Source organism: Sphaerodactylus townsendi, linkage group LG02 (assembly GCF_021028975.2).
Source record: "Sphaerodactylus townsendi isolate TG3544 linkage group LG02, MPM_Stown_v2.3, whole genome shotgun sequence".
In the NCBI taxonomy this organism is placed as follows: Eukaryota; Metazoa; Chordata; class Lepidosauria; order Squamata; family Sphaerodactylidae; genus Sphaerodactylus; species Sphaerodactylus townsendi.
In genome coordinates this window covers 122389645-122409575 of record NC_059426.1, presented here as the reverse complement: position 1 = coordinate 122409575, position 19931 = coordinate 122389645, and the positions used below count along the sequence as shown (strand labels likewise).

General features: G+C 38.3%; 1 pseudogene; it reads right to left on the bottom strand.

Moving 5' to 3' along the window:
- Positions 1-926: 926 nt before the first annotated feature.
- On the bottom strand, positions 927-8933 carry LOC125426341 (annotated as a pseudogene).
- Between the last annotated feature and the right edge of the window lie 10998 nt (positions 8934-19931).

The following is a 19931-nucleotide window of genomic DNA, read 5'->3' as shown; positions in this document are numbered from 1 at the left end:
GGGGAGCTTTTTCAGCATTAAAAATGTGCTGAAAAATTCGACTTATAAATGAGTATATCACGGTATTCCTTGCAGAACTTTACATTGATTGAAGAACGAGCTTACCTCCCATCTACTTCACTTTGTGAAGAAGCTGGGTCTCTCATTCTTGTTCATTGAATATAGATAATTATTTTGAAGGATTGAAGCATTATTATTTAGTCAAAGGCATGTTTGCGTGTATTAACAAGGAGGATTATTTTTTAATAACTTTGATGATGTTTTGGCAGGTGCAGTTTTCTCACCTCTGCAAGACAAGCTGCACCTACGCAATTCCATTCTCTGTACAGCTTTTAGAGGTGCCACCCCATTTTCATTGGACTCTGGTCACTAGAAAAGGTTGAAAAGATAGATTTCATTGATTCACTTTTCCAAACAATTCAAACCAAACAAATCTAGCACAAATTATGTAATGTAGTATTGCTGACTCTACGGGACCTCACCCAGAGTGAAGTGGATATATTTGACCGCTTACATAAAAAGCAGGCTGTGCTTTATTAGTGCATCTCCTTACTTTTCAAATTAAAAAAAAAAGATGTGATATTCCAAACAAGGCAGAATTACAGTAAACAAAGCATGGCTGCCGAAGTTATTTTGCCTGGGATTGTACGAGACATACAAGGGATTTAGGAAGGTGCGAAGTCCATGGTAGGTGCACGTGAAGCATGCGCTACAGTATTTCAATAAGCAGAAGAATGAAGAAAAAAAGCTAATCACTTCATCATGAATTTAGCATTAGTAGGTTTGTAAGAATTGCAACTATATCGCAAATATTTCAGACCCATGCTTTTTTTTGCCAGAAATACAGTAAACTGTTGTCTATATTATTTATTGTAGTCAATAGGTGTAAATGGGGGAAAATGAAACTTAAAAGTGGTATAAAGTCTTTAGAAATATGTTAACTGCATTTCGCTTGTGCCGGGCTTACAGGAGTTTTTTGATGTTCCAGTAGGTGAATCCAGATGCTTCCCCTGGCTTTGAGGATTTGTCTCTGTTCATTTGCTGGAGTATTGCCGATTCAATTCACTAATGGCCGTTAACCTTTGGGCCTGAGAGGAACTGGGCTTTTAACTTCTGATACATCTACCCCATAAGCTTAGAGGTCCTTTGCTGCCTTTTGTTTTAGCCATGTTACGGGTTTGTGGCGCTGATAGGAGGTGGGGGTGGAGCGGGTGGAGGAATAACAAAACTATCCTGCGAACAAGTTTCTTCAATTAAGCGCGCATCCTTATAAAGTGCGTGCTTTTTTGTTGATTATGGGCTTCATTTTTGAGAAGCCCAGGAGGTGCTGGGGTTTTGTGCACCAGAAAATGCCCATCTGCATAGACTGTACAAGTATCCAAGTTCTCGCCACCTTCAGAGGATATGAGTAGAGATGCTGGACACAGTTGAGATAGTGCTGGTTGTCTCTAAAATTGATGGTCACTACTGCTTCGACTATCCACCTCTTCAATGCAGAATCGATGACATTATCAAAATTTGCACAGAGTGCAATGCAAAATAAGGCAGGCAAACCGGTTTGAGAGACCCAGTGGTTTCTTGCTGGCTGGTGGGTTTGTGGATTGAAGTGGGTGAAGTGAAGCAGATGCAGTTCCATTTTTTCTCTGTTTGAGCAAGTCTGTTAGTACAGAACCTGGAACTGAACGGTCATCAGGGATATCAAAACTGTTTGCAAATTCCAAAGGAGGTGGTAATGGCTCAGTAAAGATGAAATCTTCATCAAGATCAACAGAAGCTAAAGGAGGTGGGGGGATACGAAATGGCAAAACGATAGGATCATCTACAGAGCCAACAGCTACAATAGTTTTGCAGGGAGAGGCAGGTGGTTCTGGCATGCCAGCATCATCTAGTCCACTTTCTGCTGGATCTGTATTTTGCTGTGCATCTTCCAGAGGTTGTTCAACATTTACATCTGTTTCAGCTCTTTCCTCTTCATTTTCAGGGGTATCATTAGCTTGTGCTGTGTCTACTGTATGAACCATGAGCAAGCCAGCTGACTTCTGTTGTGAGGTATCAACAATGTTTATCAGCATATTCTTCTTTTCTTCAGGTCTCCTCTCCTTAACCAGATCTGTCTCATATTTGTTTTCTGTTTCCTGTCTCCTTAGTGGACCACGTACATTTTGCCTAGCAATTGTAGCTGTAACAGGAAATGTGGTTTCAATGCTGGACCGCATCTTTGTATCTATATAAAGGGGTTTGTTAAGATCTGCTTTACCAGATTCCCCTTTCCCTGGAGTTTGTTGGGTTTGCTCTTTCATTGCTCTGTCTCTGGCAGAAAGGGCAAGGGCTAAAGGGGAATTTGGATCCAGTAATTTTCCTGTGAGTGGATGAACATAGCTATCCAAACTGGCCACACCAGTATTGTCTGAATAACCCAATGCCATTGTTTTCCCGTTCCACTGCTGTTGGGGCTGAAGAGCTTGGTGTCCTTGTTTCACTTTGATTATTCAATTCTTTACTATTCCAAATTATTTTTCCGGAGTGCCTACTCTTCGGGTGCTGTGATTGGAGATGGTGGAAACCCTAGGACTGGCTAAAGTTGATATTTAGTTATCAAACATTCCCTCTTCTGTAAACTTAGATTGTCTCATGCGTGGTGTTGGAGGTGTTAACCCAACATCTTCATCTCCAAGATCAGTGGAAAGGAAAGCTGGAGAGTTACGCCTTGCTTCTAACCTTTTCTCCCTGTCCCTTACTGCCCCAGCAATAGCTGCTGCAAATGGACTACTGCCAGAAAGATTATCTTCAGGTCTGAGCTGTCCTGGTTGTTCTGAAGGCTGTGAGTCAATTTCCATGCTGCTTCCTTGGCTACTTTTCCCACTACTACTAGTAGATGGCTCTTTAACAATGATGGTTGGAATTGGAATAGAACAAGTTTTTTCTGGACTATCCTCAACATTAGATTGTTTTACTAGCATTCCCTTCCGTCTTGCTGGTTTGGCTGGGACATATACTGCTTTGCTTGCTATTTTTCCAACTTCAGAGTATGGGTTTTCTGGCATTTGACCTCTCTTGTTTCTGAAGCTTGCCTGAGTTGCGGCATTTCTGCTATATAAGTCCTCAGAATCTAGAGAATAACGGTCCAGCTCTCTTCGGTAATATATCCCTTTGTCCCTGATCACCGTTCCCATATTTTCAGATCTACCCAAAAGAGCTATCTTTGAAACTGAATTCTGATTAAATGCAGGCTTTATTGTTCCATAGATTCTAGACATTGGAGATTTGGGGGAGTTGTAAAGTGAGGGAGAAGGAAGTGGTCAGTGTTGGAAATTAAAGGCTGTGGTGGTGAAGGGATATCTTCAGAGGTGTCCTGGCATAGATAGACTTCTAGTAAGTTTAAAGCATTGGGGGAGCCAAAAATTGTGGATTCTTCCTCCGTTATACCTGAAAAAAAATTACAGGTTACAATTTATTTTAAAAGATGCTCCTTTGTTTTAGGTGCGTCTATTGTCATTGAAGATATGGTAACCAGAGGTACAATATATACTGTTTTTACACAGCCTGCACTGTATATGCATTTTAGAATCGTTTCACACTCATATCTTGTAATGTGAGAACCAGAATGGCCAAAAGGTTACATGTGAGGACTAGGATCATGGGAAACACTGGTTTAAATCCCCGCTCTATCCGCGGGTCGATATCATACTGTAGCCTTGACCTGTGGCATTTGGATGGGAGATTTTAGGAATACAGCGGCGACCTGATGCGAGCGTAATGCAAAAGCGAAACTGCCTCTGAACATCTCTTATCTTGAAAACTACCTACGGGGATAGCGCATAAATCTGCTATGAAACGTAATGAGAGAAAAATAAATCTTGTATTGTCGAAGGCTTTCACGGCGAGGAATCACTTGGGTGCTGTATAAATCTTGGTTTATACTTTGACTTCTGTCGCATGATGGCCCTATATCTGCTCTTTTGAGAATTGCATCTCTTTTATATGCACGCCTAAATAGACAGCTGAGTGCATCCCTCTCTTATAGAGCCATTGGTGAAGAGACATCAGAGAGGGGAAGTAGTAATTAAGGATTATACAAAGTGGGAAAAGAAGAAAAAACGACTCTATTGGTAGACATTTATGAGTAACATATTTAAAAAAAAATGAAACATAGAAAAAGAACATCAGTTTGAAAGGTATGGGATGAAATGTCTGTCCAAAGAACTATGATGAATATTAGAGTAAGATTTAGTAATTCTGGTTGTTACATTTCATAAGTTGGAAAATTAGAAGAGGAATACTAATTACATGGCCCAACATGTCTCTCTTAGTTTCTCCTTCTGCCTTCTGCAAAACAAAGTTTGCACTTCTAACTATAACTGTTGTTCATTGAGGTTTTCTCTTTCTGGATTGAGAAAGCTTCTAGAAGCTTTTTAGAGCATTTGAGCACTCTCACTCCCCTCCTTCTGGAGCTGAGAGTGAGGCTGGTTTCTCTACTCCAAATGGTCATGTGGATGGAGGTAGGGAGAGTGCTCCTCACTCAGGTCTCTGTTCACTTCACCATGATAGACCCACAAAATGACGGCGCTGGCCGATTTGGTGTCTAGGTGAGGTAAGCCTTCTGGTGCTGTATAGGTGAAGTAAGCTCCCCTGTTTCCTCTGCCAGCGGTGGCTTAGCCACCTCTCCATTTGTCAGGACTTCACCTGAGGTCTCTTCCTGGCGGTGATCCCAGCACGGGGGTTCCCAATCCCAGCTGGGCAGTGGGTTCCAAACTCATTCTGGTTGGTTTGGTTACGACATGCTTTTTCTTCACCCTTTCCCATCGTCATTGTTCGAGGGGTCATGGGTTGAGCCAGAGGGCAGAAAGAAGTAATCGAGGTGGTGCTTCACCCCAAATGCCCTTAGATAAACACAGGCCAAGGTTGCAATGGTGGTCCCGCTCTGTCTGCTCTCAGGTCTTTGAACGTCCTTGAGCCTTCCTACGCTTTCGATTGGGGTCCCTGCGCTCATCCAACTACGAGGGGCAGCCGAGGGAGCACTGCTTGGCAGTGTTTGAATCATCTTACTGCCTGCAGGCAGCCTTCCACATATCCCTCATAGTCAGCCAGATCCATCCCATGAATTGTTACTGGGGGTTAATTCCTGCGTCCAAGGACCACCATTGCTTAGCACCTCCTTATCCAGACAATCGCCTTGAAGTAATTCACCAGAAACGGTAGCCCCTCGAGGCTAAGATAGTGGATGCAGCTGGCAAGGTGATGAAACAAGGAAGTGAATTCAGGTGGCAACAGATTGGCAGGTCCCTGCTGCAAACACTGCAGTTGCATGCAGGTCTTGTCCTATTGGAACAGATCCTTAAAATGGTCGCACCAGACAAGCATGAACTGATTGAAGTTCCCCAGTTCAAGTGCACCCACCCCCAATAGTCTCCACACGAGATCAGGAGGCTGCTTCTTCCCCTCTATGCAGAACTTAACCCAACATAGATTGCATTCAGCTGTCTTTGGATGCAAACAAGCCTGCCCAATCATGCATTAAGACTGCCACTTGAATAATAAAATAAACCAACTTCTCAGCAGTTCCATCCAAAGGATGTCTCCCATCTCTGCTTTGCCGTTCCATGGAGGGTCCCTCAGCACAGGGAGGTGGAGCCTCCCTGCACCCCCCCGGTCCTGCAGGTGCGGGAGGCCCGGGATGTAGGAAGCTCTCAGTAGTGGACTGAGAAGTGGCAGCACCAGCAGCTCCTGCCCCTGCAAGGTGGCCTGGTCTGGGGGGGGGGGGGGGGGCGGGATTTTGCAGTGCTTTGAACTACCTCATCTCTCTGAAGCCCCTCGGCATCTCACCAACTTCCCTTCTTAGGGTTTCATTTTTTCTGTCTCTCAAAGTGGCAGGGTCCTGATCCATACGATGGCTGACTGGTAAGACTTCTGTGCCTCTGTGAATTCAGTCTTGTTCCAAGTCACCCCAGCCACCTGCAGGCAACTTGATGGTGTGTGTGCAGCGATGAAGATCGATTGATGGCTAGATGGCATCCACCAGGATCCCCAAGCCATGGGGAAACTGTGAGTCTGGCATCATCTGGTCTTATAGAGATAGACTTCACTGTAGCTCCATCCTCCTCTTCCGCGGCTTAGAGGGTTTTCACTCCCACATGAACTACAGAGCTCCTTGTTCCCTTCATTTCATAGGTTGCCAGAGAATTTCAGGACTGCTCCAGGCCCCATCTGGAAACCCCTAGCAATCCCCACAGCCCCATAACATCTCCCCCTTTCCTGCTTCCCTTTTTGCTTCTTCTCACCCTCCAACTAACCTACCTTTATCTCACCCGGTCTTCCAGATTTCCCCTTTTCCCTACCAGCAGCTTCTCTCCAAAGGGCTGGCGGAGGGTGAGGAGCCAGACCCAGTTGAGTTAGTGGGCCCAGGATTAACCCAATCTCAAGTTATATGGTTGCCATCAGCACTGGAGCCCAGACTAGGTCAATGGCTGCGGCTTGGTTGTTACCTTCTCTCCCTTCCTGCTTACCAGTCAACTTTTATCTGCCCATGTCTTGGCAGGCTTTCTCTCTGTCCCCACTTGACGAAGCTCCTCTATGAAAAGTATCTGAGCTGTGTTGGCTAAAACTTGGCCCACTTGCACAGTGGCAGCAGACTGGAGCTGGGGCAGGCTGGGTTACATAGTTGCTGACACCATGCCAGACCAAATTTTTTTTAAGTAATAGAGATTCCAGTATTAGTGTTACATTGCTGGGACCTATTCAACAGCAAGAGCCAGTGTCGGTGTAGTGGTTAAGAGCAGGTGGATTCTGATCTGGAGATCCCGGTTTTGATTCCCCCACTCCTCCACCTGAGTGGCGAGAGAGCTTATCTGAGTGAACCAAATGTGTTTCCGAATTTCCTAAACATTCCTGCTAGTATACAAATTGAAACCAGAACAGTTAGATACTATAAAAGAAAACCTTTGTTTTGAGCCAGACAGAGGAGTTTTTCTTTTTCCTGTTATAATAAACTGCTGGGCTAGTCACAGTTCTTGAGGCATAACTAGCCACACCTGGTGTGGCGGAGAGGAAGGAAAAGGCCAACTAAATGAACTGAAGTCTCCTTATGAAGAAGAAAGGTGGGGTTATGAAATCCAAACTCCTCCTCCCTCCTTCTATCCTTGGTAAGTCCTGCCACGTAACAGGGAACATGATGATGATAAGATGAACCTTTTCAGAATTAGGTTAAGTCTTTACCAAGAGGCTTGATTAGAAACCCCTAGCAGCCACTGACAGTTTAGTGGGGATTGTTTTCTTAAATCTCTCCCAGCATTTCTGTTAAAGTGGGGAGTTTCCCTTGATATAGTTTTAAAATATTTCGAATTTTTCTACAACCTTGGGATTTCCTTCAGCTTTTGTCTCTATCTCCATTTTATTTCTCTGTTGATAAGTTTGGAAATCATTTAGAAATAGGCATATTGATTATCTTACATATTCAGTGTGTCACGCTCTTTTGAACAAAAAGTACTAATAGCAATGCAAGATTATGGGTCCAAGAGGGTTCCCTTCTACAAGGTGAGGAGTCTTACACTGCAGGAAGACTCCTCTCTCCTCACTGTTGAGGAAAAGAGTTGAAGTGGCACAGTGGAACTGGAAGTACTCACTGAATATGTATGGGCAGTTTTTAGATTTGCTCGTTTATGAGAGTTATAAAAACAATAAATGAAGAAACTGTATTTTGCACAAGCTATATAAATTCTAAAGTAAAGTATTCAGTTAAATTTTAAAATAGATGCTTTTATATTATGTTAATGGCAATTTACTATAGACAGTTTGATCTATAGGCTCAAAGCTAGATCATGTTTATACGACATTTGAAACAAAGCTGATGAAAATACTTTAATAATTAATAATGAAATAATAATACCTACTCAGTAAGGAAATGTGAGAAGATGATAGCTTACCTATTGATTTTTGTCTTCTCACTGTACCTCGAGGAACACTTACACTTAAATGGGCCTTGAAGGCTCCCAGGTACTGTCGGTGGCATTACGGCAATCCCTTGTCTTTCATGCATTGACTATAAAAACAAAATGCAGCATATGTCCGTAATATATTCTTTTGGAATTCCAACTTCATTCTCACTCACATATGGACCTAGTGCAAGTTTTTTACGAACAAAAGCATAGCTACCACCATTCTTTTGGTTGTACCCTGGGCATGCTAACAATAGGTATATTTCTGTTCATGTTTCTAGGATAGATATTATTGTTAAATTCTATGCTTGTGAGGGTCCTCACACTGGGCTAGATGTCATCATTCTAGTAAATAAACATATAATCTAATCAACACACAAAGCCCAGATAGAAGGTAAATGTTCAAAGAATGGCACAGGAAACTGGAGAGGGCAGTAGCAGCTACCCAATAAAAAAATAAGCATAAATAAGGAAGTTGCTTTGATATTTACATCAAATGATTAATAGGAAATAAGGAAAAATATAAATGTTATGCTATTGAATCTCATATGAAAAAGAGAAGTGATATATTGTTGAAGTGATATACTGTTAATCTCAGGTTCTTTCCGCATGGGCCAAAAACCATGGAATAAAACCCATGTTGGGGGGAAACTTTGCATGGATTCCGCTCCTAATATTACATGAGTCCACTCGGAACACAACCTGGGTTTTTAAAGAATAAACATTATCAGCTATTCTCTTTTTTGTTGCGTGGATTGAAGTCATTACCAAGCGAACGGTTGCCCAAGGAAGCGCGTTACTTGGACTTGGAAGCATGTTACTTCCCTTTTTTTTCAGTTCCTGCCTTTCTGCTGCATCGATACGGAGGGGCACAGGGACGGCAGCATGGCTGTGGAGATCCATACCTGCCAGGCTTCGTAGCTTCACAGTGGAGGAAGGTAAGTGGGAAAAAGGGGCTTCCGTGCAAAGGCGTGCACCCTGACCAAAGCACTCGTTGACCATGGGATGCCCAGCCATGTGAATGGCCCGGGGCTATGATGGGTTTATTTATTCTGCCTTCAACCTGCTTTACATTTGCTGTGTGGAAAGGGCCTCAGACTCAGTTGTTAGCTGAGTAGGTCTGAGAGGTGATGCTTGGCATAAGCTGGGCCTTGTACTCTCTGCTGAACCATGGACCACAGCAATGCTGCCAGTAGCTTGACTGTTGGGGCAGAGATCTGGCAAGTAAAATTATATAGTATGGAACTGTTGCTTTATCCCACCTCTGTATATCTCCTTGCCCTTTAGATTTGATATACATGGGACATTTGGCATTTATACTTTAAAGTGTATAGAGACAAAGATGTCTCTAATGTAATGGGCCTAGAATAGATTCAGCCGTTGGTTGGCAACCACTGGCAGAAGGAAGGAGCAAAGATGGTGGGAATGATGTCATTTCCTCTTCTGGTGCAAAACTTCTAGTGTGACACTTAGGATTCACCCCTAAACTATATGATTTTATCCTAGAGTTTCACCCTAATGCACCGAGGTCACTTTTGGTTTTGCATCAGAAGGGAAAACTTGTCAATAATGCAACAGAATTCTCTATGTCCCCAGTCCCCCCTCTCCTACTTTTCCCACAGATTTTCCCTCTGCCACCCCATTGAGCAGTAGAAGGGACAGCAGGCAGATAGTGGGAGATTTCCTGCCACATAAGTCTGGTTAGCCTAGCTTGGATATGTATTTATTTAAGCTACTCATATGCTGCTGTGCCATCTTGATGATCTGCTTATGGTAGCTTACACTCAGTGCAATACCATACAGCTTTAATTGTAAAACACAGGAGAAAAGCTTACAACAAGAATATCAGGAAGGCATTAATTACTAAACATTTGTTGATTGGTTGGAACAGGGGGCCAAATTTGCAAACTTTTTGCACTAATATATCGTAAATATAATACTATTGTTATAATTTTTTTACTTTCTATCTATGATGCATATTTTATTTTATGGTTAAAGTGTATAAATTTATTTCATGGTTTAAGTGTATAAATATCATTAGATATTTTTGCATAAATTTCGTAATTATACTTATTAATCTTTATATGAATAATCTGATATATTAATACTTTAGTTGGATTTTTATAATTGAAAGTGATAAAACTGGTTGAACTGTTATTGTATATCAGAGTGATAAATGATACTGAATAGAGTTTATGTATGGTAAATATTATAAATCTGTTGCCAAGATTAAGCAGAAATGTTATAAAGGCAAACGAATTAATCCAGGAAAAACAGAGAAGAAAGCAGTAGAGGGAAGAGGAAGACTTTTAATTACTAAAGATGTCTTATCTGAAATCCTGGAGTGAATTAACCATTCAAATGAACAACAAGCAAGGCAACTTCAGGATTTAAAAAAAATGTATGCACAATATTCACAAGTTGTGAAAGACTCTAAGGATGAATTAATTTAAAAGCAGAATTTATAAAAACAGCTTACTGACATCAGACAACAGATTCAAAATAACACCTAGGAGATCTCTAAATTCAATCAGTTGCAATAGCAAACTGAACATCTTTTAGAAGATCAATTTAAACAACCACAGAGTGCTAAAGAAAGAATAGAAGTGTTGGAAGTCCAGATAAGAGGGAAAATCTAAGATTTAAGAAAGTATCAACAGCATCTGTTGGTAAAACTGGATCTGTTGGTAAAACTGATCTTGATGGAGAGTTCTGCAAATTATTACAATACTTTTTAAATGAAGAGACTCCTATAGAAATAGACCAGATATACAGAATTAGCGTGCAGATACGTGATGTATCGGCACGCTAGACCAGATATACAGAATTAGCGTCCAAATACGTGCAGAAAAATAAAGTGCCAAGTATATTAATATATAATTAATAATTATATATTCTAGTAAATTCATTCATAAAAGAACAAGAGATAAGATTTTGGAAGTACACAGAAATAATCCTTTAATAATGGAAAGCACAGAAATACAAATCTTTCAAGAACTTCCAAGCATACTTCTCCAAAAAAGGAGTGAATTTAATTTTCTATAATAGATATTAATTCGCAAACAGATAAAATACTTTTGGAGAATTCCATTTGCTCAAGAAGTACTGCTGCCCTCAGGGAAGAAAATAATTTCAACAATCCAACAAGCATAACAACTGAAAGAATACCTTTCAGAAGACAAGAACCAAAGAAATGCATCAGGTGAACCTTACTCCAGAGATAATTCATCCACCATGCAAAGACGCAGTGGCGTACCTAGGTAAACTGGATCCCTGGGCAAAACTTGAGTTTGATGCCCCCCCATGGGTGGCCACCCTCCCCCACCATGACCAAACAATTATTTTTTTCCACCAGGTCATTTCAAAGTCACCATTACATTATAGAACATGCTCCAACTCACAAATCTGAACACAGGGATGGTTCGTGCCACACAGTGGAAATAATTTTTTTGAGATTTTCAAAATGCTTTCAAAATGTTTTATTACTGCTGAGAAAAAATATTAAAATAAAATAAAAGGACCCCAAAAGGAACTTCCGAATGGCTTTCATTTGTTTTCCCATATGACACTAACCCTTTTTTTTTTTAATATTTTTATTGATATTTCGGAATTATTACAAATTTATAATGTATACTTTATATACATCCTCCATATCTTTTTTCCCCCTTTTTCCCCTCCCCCTCCTCCTTCTTCTCTTCTTTAGATGCGCAGCAGCAGGTCCATTCTTTTCAATCTTCTTGTCCATTTTTCTTCTGTAATTCCAATTTCGTTTAGCCAGTCTTTGAATTCCATCCAAATCTCCCTCATGTCCTTTTGTTTTTCTTGCCATATTTGATTTCTTGACATTGTGTCGAAAATTTCTAATTGTATTTGCTCCCATATATATTCCAACCATTTCTGCATTGTCCAGATTTTTTTGTCCTTCCACCCCAATGCTATTACTGCATGGGCCGCTCTGATCATGAATCTGAAAAGTTTTCTTTTTCTTTGTTCTATTATAATATAATCCACTATACCTATAAATAGTAAATCTATATTTATCTTTATTCTTACCTTTACATATTTTTCTATGTATTTTATCACATTTTCCCACATATTTTTTACTTCTATACATTCTAGCCACATATGGGTATATATTGCATTTTTATCTCCACAATGCCAACATTTCGGACTGAGTCCACTTATCATATATGCCAACTGTTTCGGTGTTCTATACCATTTTAATATTAATTTCTTCTCTAGTTCTGCATATTTATCTATTTTTATTTTATTTATATTGTCTATAGTCCTTTTAATAAGCTCTATGTCTTTCACTCCATCTTGTTGCCATTTTTCCATTATGATTCTTATCATAAATCCTTGATCTTCTATCATGTTTTTGTATAAAACACCTAAGATTTGTCCTTTCTTTTCCTCATATATTTTTATACAACTTTTCATTATACACTCTTCCTCCCTCCTGGAGGCTTTTGTCTTTTCCCATATTCCTCTTAATAGTAACCAGTTTTCTTTACCTCCTTTCTCTAAAAAATTTGGAAACGGTATTAATTCTCCTCTTTCATTGTACAGTTGTGCTACCTTGTATATTCCTTGTCTATGTAGAGATCTTATTGCTTGTGTTCCTTCCTGTCCAACCATGCTCGCGAGTGGTGCCGCATCCAGTAACCCTGGCATCAATTTTCCCTTCCATTTCTCCCAGATTTCCATTGATACCTTTCTAGGGCCTTTTAATTTTTGTCTTTCTATTTTTGAACAACTTGAATATATTCCAAAGCTACCCGTGTTCAAATTTATTTCATTTTCGAACTTCATCCATCTGTCTCTTTTATCTATTTGAATTCCCATCAAACTTTTTATTTGAAATGCCTCGTAGTATTCCTGTAATTTTGGGAGCCCCCAGCCCATTAGTTTTTTAGACATATAGACTATTTTATTCATCACTCTTGGTTTCTTTTGATTAAATGCCCATAGTTTAATTTTCTTGTCCCATTCTTCAAATTGTTTCTTCTTAATCTCTAACGGCAAAGTATGAAATAGATAGAAGAGTTTTGGCATTATACACATTTTTAATGCTACTATTCTCTTAGAAATAGATAGATTCTTCTCTCGCCACTCCTTTAATTGCTTCGTTATTTTTTTCCATATTACTTCGTAATTATATTTAAACATCTTTTCCTTCTTGTTTGTTAATGTTATACCTAAATATTTAATCTTCTTCTTCACCATTTCCTTCCCTAGTAGTTTTTTTTCTATATTTATTCCCAGGATTTCAGTTTTCTCCATATTAACCACCAAACCAGAATGCTTTTGAAAGTCTTCTAATATTATTTTTAATTCTTTTAAAGTTTCTACAGGATTAGTTGTTATTAGTAATAAATCATCTGCAAATAAATTTATTCTTATTTCTTCTTTATTGATTTTATAGCCTTTGATCCTACCGTTATTTCTAATTCTATCCGCTAGATATTCCATTGCTACTACGAATAATGATGGAGAAAGCGGACATCCTTGTTTCACACCTCTTTCTATCCTAATTTCTTCCGACCATCCATTGTTTATCATAATCTTTGCTTTATTGTTTTTATATAATTCTTTTAATATCGTTATTAATCCCTTTCCAAATCCCGTCTGTTCCATTATTTGGAATAAATATGCATGGCTAACTGTGTCAAATGCTTTATAGACATCTAATTTTATCATGGCATATTTTTTATCCTTTCCATGTTCCATCACATTCAATACATTTCTTATGGGATAACTAATATCTCTATCTTTCACGAATCCGTATTGATCTTGACCAATTATTTTTGGTAATATTGCCTTTATTCTATTCGACAATATTTTAGTGAATATTTTATAATCCTGGTTTAATAAACTTATAGGTCTATATGATTCAACCTGTTCTGGATTGCGTCCTGGTTTTAATATAGTGATTATTTCTGTTTCTCTCCATGTTTCTGGTATTTTCTGTCCCTTTAATATCTTATTATATAACCTTTGTAATTCAGGTATTAAAATTTCTGCCATTTCTTTGTAATACTCTGCTGTAAATCCGTCTAAACCAGGAGACTTGTTGTTCTTTAATTCTTTTATTACTAAGCCTATTTCTTCTTGTGTTATATCTTCCTCCATACTTTGTTTCTCCTCCTGTGTTAGATCTTTTTTATGTATTTCTTCTATCCTTTCTGTATCTATCCTTTTAAATAATTTTTGATAGAACTGTGCAAACCTTTGTCTAATTCTTATGTTTCCTGTTATTCTTTCATTGTTTTCACTTATTATTGATTTTACTCTTTGTTTTTCTTTCTTTTTCTTTAAATAATTGGCTAGTTGTTTCATTGACTTTATATTGGTTCTTTGAAATTGATTTTTGACCCATGTGTCTTTTTTCCATAACTCTGACTGATCCAATTCTTCTAGTTGTTTATTTAGTAGTTTTAATTCTTTATAGTCTGTTAAATTATTTCTATTCTGTAGTTTATCTCTGCAGTCTTTGATTTTTTCCACTAATTGATGTCTTTCCTTATTCAGTGCCTTTTTCTGTCTTTTTTGTATTTCTATACAATACCCTCTCATTACTGCCTTCGAGGCATCCCACAACATCCCGTCTGAGACGGTGTTTCTATTTTCTAGAAAATAATTGTTTATTCCTTCCTGTAAAATCTTCTTATTTCTTTCATTCTTCATTATAATATTATCATATCTCCATCTATACTGTTTGTCCTCTTTTGCCAGTCTGAATGTAGCTACCACCGGAGCATGGTCTGAAATCCACTCTTTATGTGTCTGGATCTCTACACATTGTATAGACTCCATGTTCTTTGTCAGAATATAGTCTATGTATGTAAATTTTTTATGTCTGTTAGAATAGAAAGTTGGTTGTTGTGTTTTTCCCATCTCCTCATACATATTAGTTATATTCCATTGTTTAAAGCCCTTATAAGTTCTCAAATCCATATTACAGTCTCCCACTATTAATGTTTCTCCTTTATATTCCCTTTGTACTCTGTTAAATTGTTTTTGTAGGAAACTCTTTTGTTTTTTGTTAGGTGCATATAAGTTCATTAGTGTTATTTGTATCTCATTAAGGAAACCTTGTAACAAAATCCATCTCCCATTTTGATCCTTCAATATTTTTTGCACCTGTATGTTTATATTATTTTTCGCCAAAATAGCAACACCATTCTTCTTTTCCTCTGCTCTTGATTCACATAAGGTTCTCCAGCCCGGTATCTTTATTAAAGGAGCAATATCTCTCTTTCTTTTATGCGTTTCTTGGATGCAAATCAAATCCCAGTTTTCTTTCTTAACTAGTTTGGCTAGTTTAAATCTTTTGAAATTGGAATTTAATCCGTTAATATTTACAGATACAAGTTTTAAATCTCCTGCCATAAGTAATAATTTTTGTCTACTATTTTTGGGCCTGCTGCTGTTTCATATTCATTTTTTTCCCTCGTTTCCCCCCCTTCTCCCCCTTTCCAGATGTTCTGAGGAGAGATTCCTCCCTCCCACATCTTGGATTTTCGGCTTCTGCGGTCTTCCCTCCTCCCCCCCAGCTTATATTCTTGGACAATTCTCTCTGTTAATGGCAATCAATCAGTTAAAAAATTCTTATAACATTCAAATAAAAAGATACTTCTTAATACATACATATCCACTAGATTGCATTTTACAACCTATTTTTCCATCAGAAGAGAGTTTTCTGTCTGGGATATGACACTAACCCTAACCCTGTGAGTCATGGGCAGGGAGGTGTGCTGGGGACAGGGGGAGGCTGGCAGAGGGGTGCTCCAGCCTCAGATCTTTTTTTAAGCCAAGAGAGGGATCCTCTCTCAGCTTAAAAAAAAGCACCAAGGAGGAGGCTGGAGCGCCCCTCTCTCTCTGAGAACCAGTCACAAGGCAGCAGCACCAAGATGGTCTGGGTGGGTTGGACTGAAAACAAGAAGACTGTTGGATCTACTGTTTCAAGGGACAAGGGTCATCTTTCTGCATGCAATTTGTGGGATGTGTTTGTATTGCAAGCTGTTCTGGAGGAACAATAGTGGTGGTACAATATTTTAACAGTACGAATGGTGGTACAATATTTTAACAGTATGAATCAATGCGTAAATATTAAATGTACTTAATCAGAAGCAGATAAACACACTCTGATACTATCAGTCAGAATCAGACAAAATTTTGATTTCAATACTAATGTCTTAACACAGTCCACACATTTCTTGATGACATTTCTGAATGCTGGTTAACCTTAAAAGCCAAAATATGGGGTATAAATACTTTCACGAAAAACAACCCCAGGCAAATACACCACCTTCACCACACGACAAGGGGTGCTGTTTTTCCAAGCATGTCCATCACCCTTCATATCCCTCTTAAGATCAGCATATGTTAAAGTTAACTGTAGACTTTCCTTCTTTTTATCACTTTCCTAGAGCAGCAGGTCCACAATGATGCTTACTGAACTGATGCAAAATTACTTTCTAAAGGTGTTTTGGAAGTGAGGCCAAGGGCACTTTCTCACATGCAGAATAATGTATTTTCAAGTCATCTTCAATGCAATTTGCAGCTGGATTTAAGGTCCCCAGTTTAAACAACACTGAAAGTAATGCTATTTTGGGGTGGATTCTTCCCTGAAATAGCATCACTTTCAATGTTTGAACTGGGGACCTCAGATTCTCCCTTTAAATCCATGCCAAAAGGGGTGGATTTAATAATAATAATAACCTTTATTAGGCATTGAGAGAATAAAAGAGAGAAAGAAAACAAGCATTGGCAAGAAGGAGGTGGATTTAAAAGGAGAATCTGGGGAAATTTAGGGGGTGCCTGCTGTCAGGGGTGCAATTATTAAGATAGCAGCACCAAAATTTCAGAGTATCTTCGTGAGACCCTACTGATGATACCAGCCAGGTTTGATAACATTTGGTTCAGGGGATCCAAACTTATGGACCCTCAAAGGTGTAGCCCCCATCTCCTATTAGCTCCCATTGGAAACAATGGGGGATGGGGGCACTCCCTTTGGGAGTCCAGAACTTTGGACTACCTAAATCAAACCTCACCAAACCTGGGTGATATCATCAGGAGAGTCTCCCAAAAAATCCCTGAAATATTGGTGCTGCTAAAAACTGTGCCCCCTGCAGGCCAAAATGGAAAAAACCACTGAAAATACCAAAAAAACCACAAACGAACCTGCATTTTTGGTGCCTGCCACAAGGGGGCGCCCTGGGCAACTGCCCACCTTGCCCATAGGCAGAAATGCCACTGCAAAGACGTAAAGCACAGATAAGTACATTGGTAAATAGACCTCTAGGAATCTTGGATAAAGAACATAAATTGGACCAAGTGGCAGTGTTACTGCAAAAAACTAAAGGAAAATGAAGAATTTTTTTGGTAAACATGAATGGATTAAGCTCCCCAACCAAGAGATCACAAATTTTCAACCAACTTCAAAAACAAGGAGGAAATATTATTTTCATTCAGGAAACTCATTTTAAGCAAAAGCATCAACACCCAAATCAAGATAGATAAAAAATGGCAGGAGGTAAAATACCTAAAAATGTATTCACATATATGACTCTCTTTACTATGCTGGACTCATGGTGAATGACACACCCTAAGATGAGAGATTACACCTTTTATTCAGACAAATATCAATCCTACTCCAGAATTGATATGTGTTGGATCTTTAAGTCTTTATTAGTAAATCTACAAGACATAGAAATCAAACCAAAAACACATGCTGATCATAATCCAATAGAAATTGCATGGACTTTAATTAATAAACAAAGACGAAGATGGAGAATGGAAGGTAATCCTTTATTGCAAAAGGATGTAGTTAAAATATAAAAAAAGACTTGGATGAATTTTTTAAACTTAATAAAACTGATGGAATGTCTAACATAATATGAGAAACAAGCAAAGCATATATAAGAGAAAAATTAATCCCAATAGTCAATAAGCAAATGAAAGATAAGAGGGAAAAAGAACAGAATATTCTTAACAAAATGAAGGAAGATAAGTATTAAAAATGAAGAAAATATGTAGAGAAATAAAGATATTGAGACAACAACTGGACTTACTGGAAACAGAAAAGATTGAAACAGAAGACATTGGAACATGCCAATAAACCAGGCTGATTTTTAACATGGTAGCTAAGAAAAAAGAACTATAATGGCCATTTAAAGGAATGGTATATTAGTACACTCTGAAAAGCTAATTCAGCAACAGTTTATCACCTATATTACTCAAACACCCATGAAACAATTTACAGAAGAACACAGAAGAAACAATTTACAGAAGAATAAGAGTATATCTGTTTTTGAATTATGGCAAGCCATAAAATAATTTTAAAAAGAAAAAGTTCCAGGTTCTGATTGTTTACTGGCAGAATACTATAAAACTATGGAAGAGAAATTAATTGCACCTCTACAAGAAATGATGAATGAACTTCATATTAAGGGAAAGTTTCCTCCATCTTGGGAAGAGGCTCATGTGACTTTAATACATAAAGAAGGGAATGACCCAGAACTACCACACTCATATAGACCAAAATCGTTATTAAATGTGGACTATAAATTATTTGCTTATATTATGGCTAACAGGTTAAGAAATTGCATTCATTAGATGATTCAGGAAGATCAGAGACTGTTTCTAAAAGATTAATGAAAGATAACATACAATATGTGATTGATGCCTTTGAACTTTCAAATATATATAAAAAGAAGACTGTATTTATCTTTTTAGATACAGAGAAAGCTTTTGACAATATTTCCTGGAAATTTATGCTAAAGATTCTGGAACATTTAAATTGTGGTCCAAGATTTTTAGAATGGATACAAAGAATATATACTAGACAAAACCTGAGAATTTTAATTAATGGCACTTTAACAGAAGAGATTCAAATTGAAAAAGGAACAGGACAAGGATGTTCTCTGTCACCATTACTATTTATACTAACCTTAGAATTCCTTGCAACAAGATCATAGAATCACAGGTTTGAAAATATATGGTAAAGAATATAAGATGAAAAGCTATACAGATGAAATGGTATTGACAATATCTAATCCTAATTCTTCAATAAAACATCTGATGGATCAAATAGAACAATATGGGCAATTCGCCGGATTTAAAATAAACTGTGCTAAAACAAAAATTATCACAAGATTTTTAACCAGACAAAAAGTAAAAGACATTGAAGAGAAAACTGGTTGTGATATTTCCACCAACAAATTTTAAGTATTTAGGTATCAATATAAATGGTCAACTGAACAATATATTTCAAGATAATTATAGAGTAACTTTGAAGAAGATTTAAGAAGATCTATAAAGATGGTCCAAACTTAAACTGTCCTGGCTAGGAAGAATATCAAGTGTTAAAATGAATATATTGCCAAAGATGAATTTTCTATTTCAAATGTTGTCTATATATTAACGAGAAGATTCTTAATACATGGCAAATATACATTAACAAGTTTATCTGGGCCTATAAAAGACCAAGAGTAAGATTTAAAGTATTATAAGATGAGAAAAAAAAGAGGAATAGTGTTACAAAATATTAAATTATATTTTTATGTGGGTCCTTTACAGAATTTCGGCACAGATGTTGGTGCTGTATTATGCTCCAAAGAGATTAAATAATGCTGGGCAGGGGGTGGGGGGGATGACACAAATTGATAAGAGTCTGAGGCCATTTTTGCACAGAATTCTTCATGGTCCTCGAAGCTGAACTGGGTCAGCCCTGTGTTGCACCGCCATTTTCCCTTTTCCCCATGGCTTTCAAAAACCGCCAAATTGGAGGTTCTTTTGAAATGACTCCGCTTGCCTCTGTATGCTTCTGCTATTGTGAAAACATCATGGCAGAAGAAACGGGGCCATTTTCTTTGCCTTGCTGCTCTGGCCACCAATCAACAGGTGCTGCGTGTTTGACAGAATTGGTGCCCTCCACACCATGCCCCCCCCCATCTAAAATACTTGTGCATTTGAAAGGATCGGCACCCAGCACAC